This window comes from Pseudorca crassidens, chromosome 18 (assembly GCF_039906515.1).
Source record: "Pseudorca crassidens isolate mPseCra1 chromosome 18, mPseCra1.hap1, whole genome shotgun sequence".
NCBI lineage: Eukaryota > Metazoa > Chordata > Mammalia > Artiodactyla > Delphinidae > Pseudorca > Pseudorca crassidens.
In genome coordinates, this window is record NC_090313.1 from 73,346,543 (window position 1) to 73,359,430 (window position 12,888).

A 12,888-nucleotide genomic window follows, 5' to 3' on the forward strand; every position below is an offset into this window, starting at 1 on the left:
AGGAACCTGCATTTGGGCTGATGGAGAAACTTGTGGATTCCCCTGCAGAAACACTCAGCTGGGGTTTCACACCCCAGAAATCTATTTTCATGGCTAGAAACAAAAGATCTGTTCCTACATAACTGGTCTTCTTCTCTCAGTCCTTCCCTTCCACCCCCCAAAGCCCAAGACCTTCCAGTCCCCAGAGAGGAGTCCCTTGAAAGGTTATACAGTAGCTTTTCCAAGCGTGTGACCGTAACACCTGGTGAGGGTTCCTCTTTCTTCCCTTGGAACTGTCTTTTTTGGGGGTTAAAACGTCCAGGAGCTGTTTTCAGGTTGCCTGGGATACCAAATGGCTTAACAACCCTGATGAGTATAAAATGATAACAAAAGGAACAAGGGCCCTGGAGATGCCCTCTGAGCCAGGCAGAAGATTCATCCCTCACATGAGGCAGCCTCGCGCTGGGAGGGAGGGTGTGACAGAAACCAGGCCAGGCCAGGAGTCAGAGTCCTGAATGCAGTCAGGACGCTAGTGAGGATACGCGGTGTACCTGCATGTCTTTTGTAATTCCAAGGATCTCCCAAACTGGGAGATGTTCCCGGGTATGGCATGCGGGCGCCTGGAGTCCCCTCACACCCACACGCACGTTCTCTTATTCATCTACACACCTGATTTCACACGGACTAAAGGGAAACATAAATCTCAGCTCTAGCAACAATAAGCCAGCCACCTACCTGTAATCCTCAACTTCTTCAGGTGAAAATGAGGGTGTTTGACTAGGTGTTCTGTGGCTTCCCTTCCAATTCTAAATGTTGCATGACTCGAGGATTTTCTCAGATTGATTTCTTGGAACAGTCAGATATTGACAAGGCCAAGCGCAGTGATGGGCATTGAGGAGATACGGGGAGTAAGATGTCCCTGCCTCTCGCGAGCCCAGCGGGTCACACATGTAGAAGTGAATTCTTAGAACACAGTGCACAACCGGAGGTGCTAGACTCACCTCCGAGTTGCTGCGGGAGCCCTGAAAGGGATCCTGCCGTCAGTGCTGAGTCTGGCAGGACGTCAGGCGTCCTTGAAGTGGTGAGCACTGTAGACGGAGGGAAACCGGGGTAGAGCCTAGAGGTGGGAACCAGCAAGGGGCGTCTGGGTGAAATCCCGACACCAGGTCCAGCGTAGAGGGTTTCCCTGCACCAGCCAGTTCTCCGACACCAGCTGGGTATCCCACAATTCAACCCGATTCTGAAACTCTCTACCCAGGGGGAGCATCAGATGCCACGAGTCAAGGGTTCAGCCCTACAAGACCCTCCACTTCAGACGCCACTCACTAGCCCTGTGCTTCTGACCGCCTGACTGTAAACCAGAGATTCTCCCGACCCCCATCTGTGGTTCGGTTAATTTTCTAGAGGGGCTCGCAGAGGTCAGGAAACCAGCTTACTCACTAGACTGCTGGTTTATTACAAAGGATAAGAGTCAACAGCCACATGAAGAGATACATAGGTGAGGTTTCCCTCAGAGGAGCTGTGGTCCCCGTGGAGTCTGGGGCCTAGCACGGCAGCTCGTGGATACGCCCCCCAACTTGGAAGCTCTGCAAACAAACGCCTTCCTTTTGGGTTTTTATGGAGGCTTCATTACGTGGACAGGATTGCCGACGTCACTGGCTGTGGGTGATGGATTCCACCTCCAGCCCCTCTCTCCTCCAGGGAGGTTTGGGGGTGGGCCTGAAATTTCCAACCGTCTAATCCTGTGGTTGGTTCTTCTGCTGAGGAGCCCCCACCCCTCGGTGACTTAGGGGCTTTCCAAAGCTCACCTCGTTACCATAACAAAAACCACCTTTATCTCTCTCAACACTTAGGAAATTCCCAGCGTTTAAGAACTCTGCCAGGAAAGTGGGGACAAGGTAACTTGACAGACTGAGACCAAATATATATTTCTTATTATAAATCACAGCAACACGTTGGGGTTCTGAGAATAGTCCACTAAGACCAGAATGAGGGAAATACCAGAACCCGAGGCTAATTATAGTAGGGCTTCATGCTCCACAGCAAAGTGACAGGGTCAGGTTTGTATCTCAGATTGCTGTGTGGGCAGCGTGGGAGCTGTTCTGAGGGAAGCAAGGCTGAAAACCTGGCGACCGATTGAACGTTCTTTCAGTTAATCAATAGGGAAACTGGTGAGATCCGCGCAAAGGCAGTGAGCGTGGAAGGAAGGGGTAGATGCGAGATGTACTCAGAAGGTCGAATCTGCAGGATCTGGGTGGCTGATGGGATTCAGGGGATGGGCGAGGTGAAGTCAGGAGGTTGCCTAGATTTCAGAAGAATGGAGAGAGAGTCACCGTTAACCTGGAAAAGATACAGAGGAGAAGAGTGGGTTTGGGGTATGGGCAACACGCCTCATTGATTTGGGGTCTGTCGGGTTTAAGGTGACTGGAGGCTGTGCACATGGAGGTGTCCAGCAGAGAGTGGAGAGCTCGTGCCTGGATACTGGGCCACCGACTGGGGAGAAAGACACAGATTTAGGGGCAGACAGAACACAGAGGGCGGAGTGTGCAGAGTGAGACTAAGACACCCCAGGTCTGATCCTTGGAAAATGTCCGGATTGGAGGAGCAGTTTGAAGAGCAGTGAGCAAAGGAGACCGAGAAGGTGAAGCCTAGAGGAAGAAGGGAAAAGCAGAGACGTACAACGGAAGATCCTGGTTCAGGAGAGAGAGGGTCCAGCAGTGGTAGCTGAGTTGAGTGATGGGCAGAGTGAGAAAGAGAAGAGGAAAGAGAAGGGGAGGGTGTTGACTTCCGCTGGGATGATGTGAATGTCTCCAGCCCCAGTGCCGTCACATCAGAAGGCTGAACGAATGCCAGGTCTTCTGCACCAGCTCCTACACATCTGCCAGGCCTCATCTTTCATCTTCCCCTGGTCCTTTAGCCCAGAGAGCTCTCGTTCTGCTCCCATCTCCCTATGGACAGCTAGGAAAGATTCCCTCCTACTACTACGATGCCGTGCTTGAGCTCTCCTGTGTTGAAATTCTTGCCTCTCTTAGAGCATCAAGCTTCAAGCAGCCGGAGCTGAGCCTTGTGCTTGGGACAAAGTTGAGGAAGACTCAGGCCAACACAGCCCCAAATCTCACCCCATCCCAATGCTCCCCCCCGCCCCCCCATTTCCATCACATACTCACACACACATTTTATTTTGAAAGGTGTTAAAGCTACAGAAAATTTGAAAGAATAGTACAACGAATATATCCTTCACCTTGATTCACCAACTGACATTCTACCACATTTGCCATCTCCCTGTCTCTTCCCAGAGAAGCACCCTGGGAGGCTGTTTCAACGAGCCTAACCCCATTACTGGTAATGCTAACTTTAATAACAAGTAACGACAGCCAGATCTTTCCACAGGAAAGGCACCTTTTACATTCTGTAGTTAATGAGAAGCTTCGGGTGTTACTGTAAGATCATGGGAATATCCTGTTCCCCAGCAAACTTCATTGATGGTCTTAGCATCCAGGGACCCATTGATGATCCTTGCCTGAGTTACTTCCTACGTTGGTGGGTTGCAAAGTTCAATCCCTTCGATTTGTTCTTGGTATCACTATGGATTATAAGTTACTAATTCAGTGTGTTCTAATCAGGTGCCATCATTATTGATTTCGATGACCTCATTGTCCCAAATTTGGTCAGTGGCGGCTCCTCCAGGTTGGCTCCTGTTGTACTTCTTTTTCCTTTGCGGTACGCGGGCCTCTCACTGCTGTGGCCCCTCCCGTTGCGGAGCACAGGCTCCGGACGCGCAGGCTCAGCGGCTGTGGCTCACGGGCCCAGTCGCTCCGCGGCATGTGGGATCTTCCCGGACTGGGCCACGAACCCGCGTCCGCTGCGTCGGCAGGCGGACTCTCAACCACTGCGCCACCAGGGAAGCCCTGTGGTCATTACTTTAAAATATCCTCACTGGTTGAGCTTTGTCCCAGCCCTCTCCGCTGATGCTGAGCACGCTGAGGTCCCCAGAGAAGCCCAGGATGCTGCTGCAGGTGCCCTGCTCTGACCCCCTGCTGCCGGCAGGCGCCCTGTCCTTCAGGAGGCTGTGATCCTGGTTACCTTGCCGCCGGTGGCTAGTTACCGCCTAGATGAAGCAGGCCTGTGTTGGTCATTAGCTGTGGCTTCTTCAAGGTAAAGAGAAACCACAGTTGAGTCTGCTGCTCTTTACAGAAGCTAGTTTTAGATTTCTGGCTTCCTAATAACCTTGGTGCTACTTCCTGTTTTCTCCCACTTTCCCTTTATTTGTTTATGTAAAAGAGGACAAGTCAACCTAAAACATTGAATAAATAACCCACCAGAGATGGAATCGTGTGATGAGGTGGGCCCAGGATCTGAGGCCAAAAAAGTCTGGGTATAATCACATCACTTACAGCCTGGTGATCTGAGGAGTTAGTGGACCTCCTAGGTTACAATAGTCCCCGTTGTCCAGGGATATTTTCTGGACTCAGATGCCCTACTCTGCAAGTGGGAGAGCTCCCCTCGTGGCTAGGCTGTGGCCTGGACTGGTGACAGCCATGCACGAGGTGCCGACCTGTGCCAGGAGTGGATGGCCAACACCTCCGGGTGGGAAGGAAGCTACAGGACAGGAGGGCAGAGGAGGGAAAGGTACCCAAGAAACCCCACCCACTGCTCTACTAAAAAGGTTCTATTAAAGGTTCTGATGGCAGCGAGGACATGGGGTGAGGGTTGGTCAGGGAGAAGCAGAAATCTAGGGGAAGGGATGGGAGGGGAGGCTTCTCTGGGGACCTGGGAGGAGAGACCACGGGGGTCTTGCCCCCGCACGGCTCACCCAAGGAGGGGTGGGTACGCGTGCCCCCGCCTCCCCAGGGCTGTCTGGCCGGCCTCTGGGCTCCCCTTGCTCGTCCATGGACCTCGGACCCCTTCCCGAAGACTGAACTCCTTCCAAGCAGTGTGGGTCTCGACCCGCTTCGCTGTCCTCACACCCAGCCCCACCTCCAAACCCTTATTCAGCCAGAGCTGGACGATGAATGAACACGTGTGCGTGTGGGCTGACGACCTTGCCAACAGGTTTGTTTCTTCGCCAGCCCTTTCTTGCCCTTTCAACAGAGGCAAAGGCTGAGAGGAGATGTATTTTCAAGTCGTGGTTGGGAAGATCTCTGCTTATGCAAGCTCCTTTAAACCTGCATCCTTCGGGGAGAACAGCATCTCCAGGTGCCCAGCTTTCTGCCTTAAACAGGGAGAAGCCGCCCTCTGCTGGTCACACTTGGTAATACCACACACGGGCTGAGAGAACTAGGACCGCCCCCTCCCTGCTCCCCCCGCCCCCAACTCCTCCCACCAAAGGGAGAGGCCGACCTGGCAGATTGCAGGCAATTGTTAAAAGTTTTAAAAGCTGCGGTTTTCCGTCACCCTTTTCCTCTTTTACTCATTTTCTTTCCTAGTGCCGTTCCTCCTGCCAGTTCCAGCTGTTGACACTGAATGCCCGTTGAAAGTCGACAATGTGTGTTGGATATAATTTCATCTCAAAAGACAAGAAAAAGGTTAATAGTTATAGGAAAGGAAATAGAAGGTAATCATTAAACTCTCAAAACTCAAACTCAGCACCAGGATTGTGGATTTTTAGAACTGAACATTTATTTCAGTGTAACAGGGAAATAATTATCCCCTGGGAGGCATGGGCATATTGCTTCTTTAACACACAAGTGAAAGTGCTTATTAATCACTGGTATTTGACAGGAAGGCGTGGGCGTCCCTATTTGTGGGTATGTTTGGTTAAAGTTTAGTCTTCTGGTAAGAGTCTGCTCGTGGTTTGGGCCCACTCGGCATAGCCCTTGGCATGGCCTGAGGGCGTCCTTGAGTTATTTTATTCCTCGTGCGCAGTTCCGAGCTCCGATCAAGGTTTCTAATGTCTGGCTTTTATCCTGATTATATTAAGTAACTTACACCACAGAGGGCGCCCAGACATATGCCCAGCTGAGGTGAGGGACTGCAAAGTCGCTTCTGCGAACAGAGCAACCTAAGCCCGGAGGGGGTCCCGGCAATCCTGGGAGAGGATGCCTTCCACGCGGCCAGCGCAGGCGTCATCCGAGCCTTAGCGGGGAAAGAGCGTGGGGGTCAGAGCTGGACAGGCCTCGGTGGGGATCTCGGCTTTGCCACTCACTAGCTGGAACTATCTCGAGGTGGTGAGAATCCGGTGTAGCTTTTGAAAAGGCAAGGGTCACCTCGGTAAGTGGTGCGCGATCTTCGAAACGCTGACCGCGATCCGCTCTGTGTGTCAGAGATGGCAGCGCACAGGAGGAGTAGGCTATTGTGGGCCGAAGAATCTAGAATAGCTTCCTAATGGCTATAGGCGGTTGGGCTCCTCAGAGAGACACTTCCACCCTTCTGGAAAGAAACTTGTATCTCCTCTGCTTCAAGGCGGTCTGTGGCCCTTTTAGGGGGATGGGAGCCTTCCTCCAGGCCTTCCAAGCTCCCGTAGGTAAATCAAATCGGACTGGCTGCTCCCTCCCTAAATAAGTGGTCTGCAAGCTCTTCTGACTCTGCTCCCCATCATTAAAAACTTCTGAGCATATACCCCCAGTGTACATATGTTTATTTTAGATTATATATACGTGCACACTTAAATATTGTTGCTCTCAGTCTACATATCAAATATTTATATTATCAACTAAGAACTCAAATTCTTATTTTTAAACAAAATGATTATATATAGAACTTTTAGTTTCCTGTTCCCACATCTGAGTAGATTTGCTTCGTCACCTGCTTAAGAGACCACATCTCTTGGAAGGGTGAAATTACCCAGACTCTTAGGCACCATTACTCCTATCATCCTACCATCAACACCGTCACCAGCGTCTTATATCCCAGTGGACGCGATGTTTCCATTAGTTCCTGAGGTGGCCATGTCTTGATGACATGTATGAGGCTGCCATCCGTTCATTTACTCTTACCTGATCATTAATCCTCCTAACATGTATAGGGATGATCTATTGAAGAAACACCATGTTGGGCTCTAGGGTAAACGGAGGGGAAAGAGTGTGCAGACAGCCCCTCTGACTTGCTTGTCCTGACAGCTTCCTCAGAAGTTGTTACAAGGCTCAGCAGCTCTTGAGCATATAAGCTCTTAGGTGGAGCTGGCGGCACGCGGCGAGGGCCCTGTAAGTGTCATCACCACCTCTGCATGCCATGTCTTCATCTCTCTACGGAACTGGATACCAATTTCAATACCTGCCTGCACCAGTGGCTCTAGGGCGTGTCTCCAAGGACCACTGGGTGTGAGGTGCTGTGACCACACTAGCCAGTAACATTCAAGCAGCGGTGACCGCATTGGTGCTGATTGAACTTTTGATATCACTATATAGTAACTATTAGCGATTCTTTGGAAGAATTGTATGCATTTCTAGATTTTACTTAATCCAAGGTTTAAAAGTTTTAGGCAATTAAAAATGGCTGACTTGTGTATAACAAGTCTAAGAGATGCAGAAATGGTAATCAAACACTGGAAGAGAGATAAAACAGGACACGAGAGCCGAATGACAACTTCATGAATATGGACCCACAGCCTGGAGGAAAAGGGGAATGGTTAGAAAGGAGAAAAGTGAAAACTGCAGGGCTGATCAAATTGCAGGACCAGGTGGGGAGTCACCAACAAGCCATATGGACTTAAGATTCCAAGACAGGAAATAAGGACCATTCGTATAAGCAAAGTGCGGCGTTGGGGAGAACCTGACACCTATTGAATAGATATGGTGATTCTTTACTGATCATCACGGCAGTGTCCTACCAGATGACATGCCATACCGGGTAGAGCTAGTGCTGTTGTTACTATGACAACGGCTATGAGCAGTTTGGGGTCTGATAGAGAAGACATACACAAATGCGTAATAAGAGTCCAGGACATTCGTTAGCATAACAGATGTTCAAATAATCGACCATGTGATACATAAGAGGAAATATCGCTTGGGGATCAGGGAAGGGTCTGGAGAAGATGGGACCTTTGAGCTGTGTCTTGAAGAATAAGCAGGAGTTCATTCCAGGGAGAGGGAGCGGCGTGCGCTCAGGATCAGATCGAGGAAGACCTTGGCAGTCACGGAGTGTGAGAGTGCGGAAGGGGGAGTGTGTGTCAGATAGCACGTGGCACTAGTAAAGGAGCTTGTAAAGGCCGTGCGTGCTGTGCGACAGCCTTCAGACCCCGGCTGCCCCTGCTGGCAAGACGGAGCGATGCTGGCGATCCTTAGCAGGGTGAGAACAGGCTCGCCCTGAGCGTCGGCCAGCTTCGGAATGCAGAGTCTTGCCCCCCAGGCAGGTGGGGCCGCCGCAGCTTCCCTGGTTGGACTGGCGTCGCTTTGGGCTCCAGTCTCTGGTTATCCGTGTTCAGGAAGTTTGGTTGGATTTCAGCTGGGGGCAGCCCCACCATAATTGCTAGCACTTCAGGGGTTTGCTTGGAGGAGGCCTCCAGACGCTTTCGTACTGGAAGCCCTTGAAGTACCTAGAGTCTCCGGATGCGACTGGAGCCTTCCATCAGATCTCTCGTTCCACTGAAGAGAATGGCCTTTCTGACCGCTGAGTGGCCACTTGGTTTCTGGGGAGGGTAAAGCGTTGAGAGAGGAAGTGAGTTAGGTCTGCCATGTGACTTGGCGTTTCGCTCAAAAAACTGAATCCTGCAGCAACATCTGACACTCAGGCTGGGGGTGGGAGACAGCCAGACACTGAAGATCTGGGCGCTTCCAGGCCAAGGTGTCTGGGGGGTGGGGACACCTTCCCTTGGCTTCAGGGAGGGTCTGCACAGGAAGGAGGCAAATAAGGTAGGGGTTCAGAGTCTCAATTTGGAGAATCTAGGTTTGAATCCTCTCTCTGCTGTTTATTAAAGAAGGACTTTTACTAATGATCCCACCTCCCCCGTGCCTCCCTTTAGTCTCTGCAGAATAGAATGACAATCACTTCCTTACTATGTGTAGTGAAGTTAATTGCAATTTAATGAGATAACATACATAGATGTTTAGCATAGAGGCTGACATCCAGTAATTAACAAATGGTACCTCTTACTGACTTCTCTAAGATGCGGTGTACTTGATGACTTTCCTTCTCCTCATTAATCTGTGCCCCTCCACCTGGCTTTGCTTCTCCACCACCTGACGGCTGGCCAGGACCCCTGTGTAAACTCTGGCTCCTCCACTTTCTGCCCAGAAAAGGCCAGCTAGCCTTCAGCACCTGGTAGGTTCTGATTCAAGACCTTGACAAGGTGTTCTTGACTTGAATGCAGCACAGAAGCCCTGGGCAGGTTTTGTAGCACTTTGCTGGCTGTGATTTATGGGCTGGGTGGATTCTTAGCTGGTGGCCGAACTGGAAGAGACCCCCCAGGGAGCTCTCTTACGGGAGCACCGTCAGTGCCGCAAGCCTGACCATGACACCCGTGAAAGCGGCATTGATGCCCAGGGCAGAGGGGTCTCCTCCAGGGCTGAACCCTCTGCCCAGGTTTAGAAAAATTTCATCCAGAGCAGAAACTAGGGATAAGCTCAAGCCGTGATATTATTTTCGATGGTCATTATCCACGGGGAAGTGTACAGGCATCCGGCAATGTACAGGCAAACTGCATGTGTAGTTTGCGTGTAGTCCAGAGCCAGGAGTGGACTCAGAAACTCTAGATTCTGAATCGCGAGTTCCAGCAGCAGGTCAGTACAGGTGGGAGTCACGTGAGATCACACCCTGATCAATAACAAGCGTTTTTAACACTCAGAACTCCTTAAAGATGGACAGGCCCCCTTGAGGGCTGCCAGACGAGACAGACTCAAGCACAGAGGATGGTCAGGTTGTAAAAGAGACACACATTTTCTGGCTGGGGAGTTGGACTCATTTGGTCCTTAAAGTCCTAACCTGAGAGGCTCTGATTAAGGACACCTAGAAACTGGGTTCCTTTTAACTCGCCAAGTGCCTTTAACCACGTCGTAACGTCTCCAGGTCCCAGTTCGCTCACTACAACAGGAAAGGATTGAAGTGAATGATTTCTACAGTTCCTCACAGCTCACAAGTCTCATGATTGTGTGTAAGAGCCTAGGGAAAAAAAAAAAGAATCACAGAAGAATCCAGTATTTCTCCCTGAGCTTTTTAATTGAAAAAAAAAGAAAAACTTTAGGTAATTAATTTTTAGAATAATCAATAAAACATTTCAGCAAAGTTGTTTACATTCCTAGCCTTGATGCTACCAAAATTATTTTTTTTAATGAAAGATTAGAATTTTTACATATGTATCAGGTCCTGGGAACTCCCTGGTGGTCCAGCGGTTAGGACTCCACGATTCCGCTGCTGAGTGCTCGGGTTCAATCCCTGGTCGGGGAACTAAGATCCCACAAGCCATGTGCAGCCAAAAAAAAAAAATAAATAAATAAATAAATAAATATATATATATATAAAATCAGATTCTTACAGTTCTTGAGCTCTGGGAGCACTGTTCATCACAGCCCACAGGCTCAAGGGCAAGATGCATTTCTGCGTGCTTTCAGAAGTTGTTCTGAGTGTTCTGTCTGTAGCCTCACTTGGCTCCGACTTAATCCTTGCCGCACCTATGACAGTGACTCACGTCCAGCCAACACCCTGCATGTATCCCACAGAGCCTTTCCAAGCTGTGTGTGTACAGGGCGCTACAGCCCGATGCTGGAACCCGAGGTGGTAGAGGCCGCTGACCACAGAGCACTGTTAGAAATTCAACACACACCCAATCCAGAGCTTGGAGCAAAACAACCCTCCAAGGCTGTTGGCTACTGGCATTAATTTACAGAAGGCAGAAAAGCGTTTCTTTGCAGGACCAAGTTAATGCACTGCTGAAAAGTGCACGAGAAGTAAGGAATGAATATTTATGGAGGGTGTGTTGCCCACTGCCTAGCATGGCTGGTACCATCACATCGGCGAATGGAGAAGCAGGCGAGTTTCCTGCTCAGGAAGATGAGTGACAGGAGTCCTGCGATTACAGCTGCCCAGCGGCGGGGCCCGGGACAGGTCACTGTAACCACGTGGTGGGGAAGGAGGCCCAGAGCTCAGGGCCTTTGCAGAGCAGCCTCAGGGGCTGGGCGTTTCCCCTGCAGGACTCGGGGCGCCACGGGACAGTGCAGGGACTGGGTGAGGTCACTGGGAGTGATTCTTTTGTGTTTCGGCCCACCGCGCGGCATGCGGAACTTCCCTGCCCAGGGATCGAACCCGCGCCCCTTGCAGTGGAAACGCGGAGTCTTAACCACTGGACCGCCAGGGAAGTCCCATTTATTTTTTTTGAAGGATGACTTATGGCTGCTCACAGAATAGACTGCCCAGGACTTACTAGTAAGCTTTCCCGCGGTAAGATACGACCCCGCCAAATTGCCTACGCTTCCGATGGCAACATTTAGTTGCGGCTCACGTTTCCGGAGCCCGCTGCCCTGCCCCCGCGCCTTCTCACCAGGACCAGGCGGTGCGGGCACACAGGGACCGTCGCCTGCAGCCGACACTAGCAGGCAGAGGTGGAGCCCAGCCCTGCTCACATCCCATCACGCGGACAGGCGCACCGGCCGAAGCTGATGGGGCAGGAGGGGTGGCGATGGCGCCACCCACCAGGGAGGACGTGGCGCCAGGAGACCAGTGAGGAGTCACTGGGATAGTTCAAGGGCTGGTGGAGGCGACAGGTCAGGGTGATGGGTGTGGAGTGGACGGAAAGGGACGGATTTGGGCTACGTTTGGGAGGAAGGGTCTCCGTGTTAGGTGTGGAGGTGGGTATTGGGGAAAGAGGAGAATCAAGAGTAACTTACGGGTTTGCAGAGTAACTGAGTGGAGGGAGTTCCAGTCCCGAGCCGAGGAGGTCGTGGAAGGACAGGTCGGGCACTGAAGGTCTGCTCGGCCGTGTTCTGTCCGGGTGCTGATGAAGCTTCCGTGCGGGGACGTCCAGGAGGCAGCAGGACATGAGCTGGGGCTCCGAGGCCGTCGGCGTTGGCGATGCAGGGTTACCTGCCCTGGGCTTACCTGCTGTGTGTAGGTTCTGTGCCGATCTGTAGGCGTGCGAGCAGAGGTGGTGGATTTCTCATCATCTTATGCACAGAGGTGGGAGGAACTGTGGTTTTAAAATAGGAGGTAAAGTAAAAATACGTTGAACGTTTTTCCAGCTATTTATAGTTTTAAGGTCTCTTAGCTTAGGAGCAGACAACTCAATTAGGGAAATCCTCGAGGGGGAGGGGCAGCGTGCTGGCAAAGTTGGGGGGTCAGAGCCCTAGCGGGGGGAGAAGGGGGTGATGGTGGAGGCAGGAGATGGGCCACTCACAGGGGGATTGGCCAAATAAGTGAATATATTAAGGGCGATGAGGAGGAAGTTTGTCACTGTCACTGAGGGAGAAAAGGAGAATCCCTAGTTAGACTGCAATTAGAGGTATTTGTCTGGACCCATTTTTCAATAGATAGATATAGAGGTAAATATAGCTGTGTATGTATGCATCTACATCTGTGTCTATATCTGTAGCTATACCTACCTTCCCCAGCTCTGTCTGCTGGGAGAGTCTGGGAGCAGTTCCTCCTTGGTGCCAAGGCTCTGTAACAAACATTTGGTGTGCTGAATTCTCCCCTCTGAGTTACTTTGCTTTTCTCTCAGATTTACTACTAACAACGTCCAAGCAGAGAAGTTAAGTAGGGCTGCCCAAGATCACAGAGCTAGTAAGTGAAGGATACATGCGCCCCCAGGAGTTCCCAGCAAAGGCAAGTCTCTGAGGTTGATTATAGATTGCGTCTCCCACACTGCTTATAATTAGAAACATCCCAAGGAAGGGCTGTGATTGGCCCAGCTTAGGTCCTACCCTTGTATCAACTTGGGGAAAAGGAGAAACACACAGACTCCTAGGCCCTAATATAGAAGAACCCTCTGGTGATGAGGCCTGAAAATCTCTTTACGAAAGGTCCTGGGGTGAGTCTGTTGGT

General features: G+C 51.0%; 1 long non-coding RNA gene across 1 annotated transcript; it reads right to left on the minus strand.

The window, feature by feature from the left end:
• Positions 1–8,344: 8,344 nt before the first annotated feature.
• On the minus strand, positions 8,345–10,499 carry LOC137210896 (uncharacterized). Its single transcript, XR_010936774.1, has 3 exons — positions 10,388–10,499; positions 9,838–9,936; positions 8,345–8,545 (listed from the first exon to the last, which is right to left on the minus strand). It is a non-coding gene; the product is annotated as an uncharacterized lncRNA (long non-coding RNA).
• Positions 10,500–12,888: the final 2,389 nt, after the last annotated feature.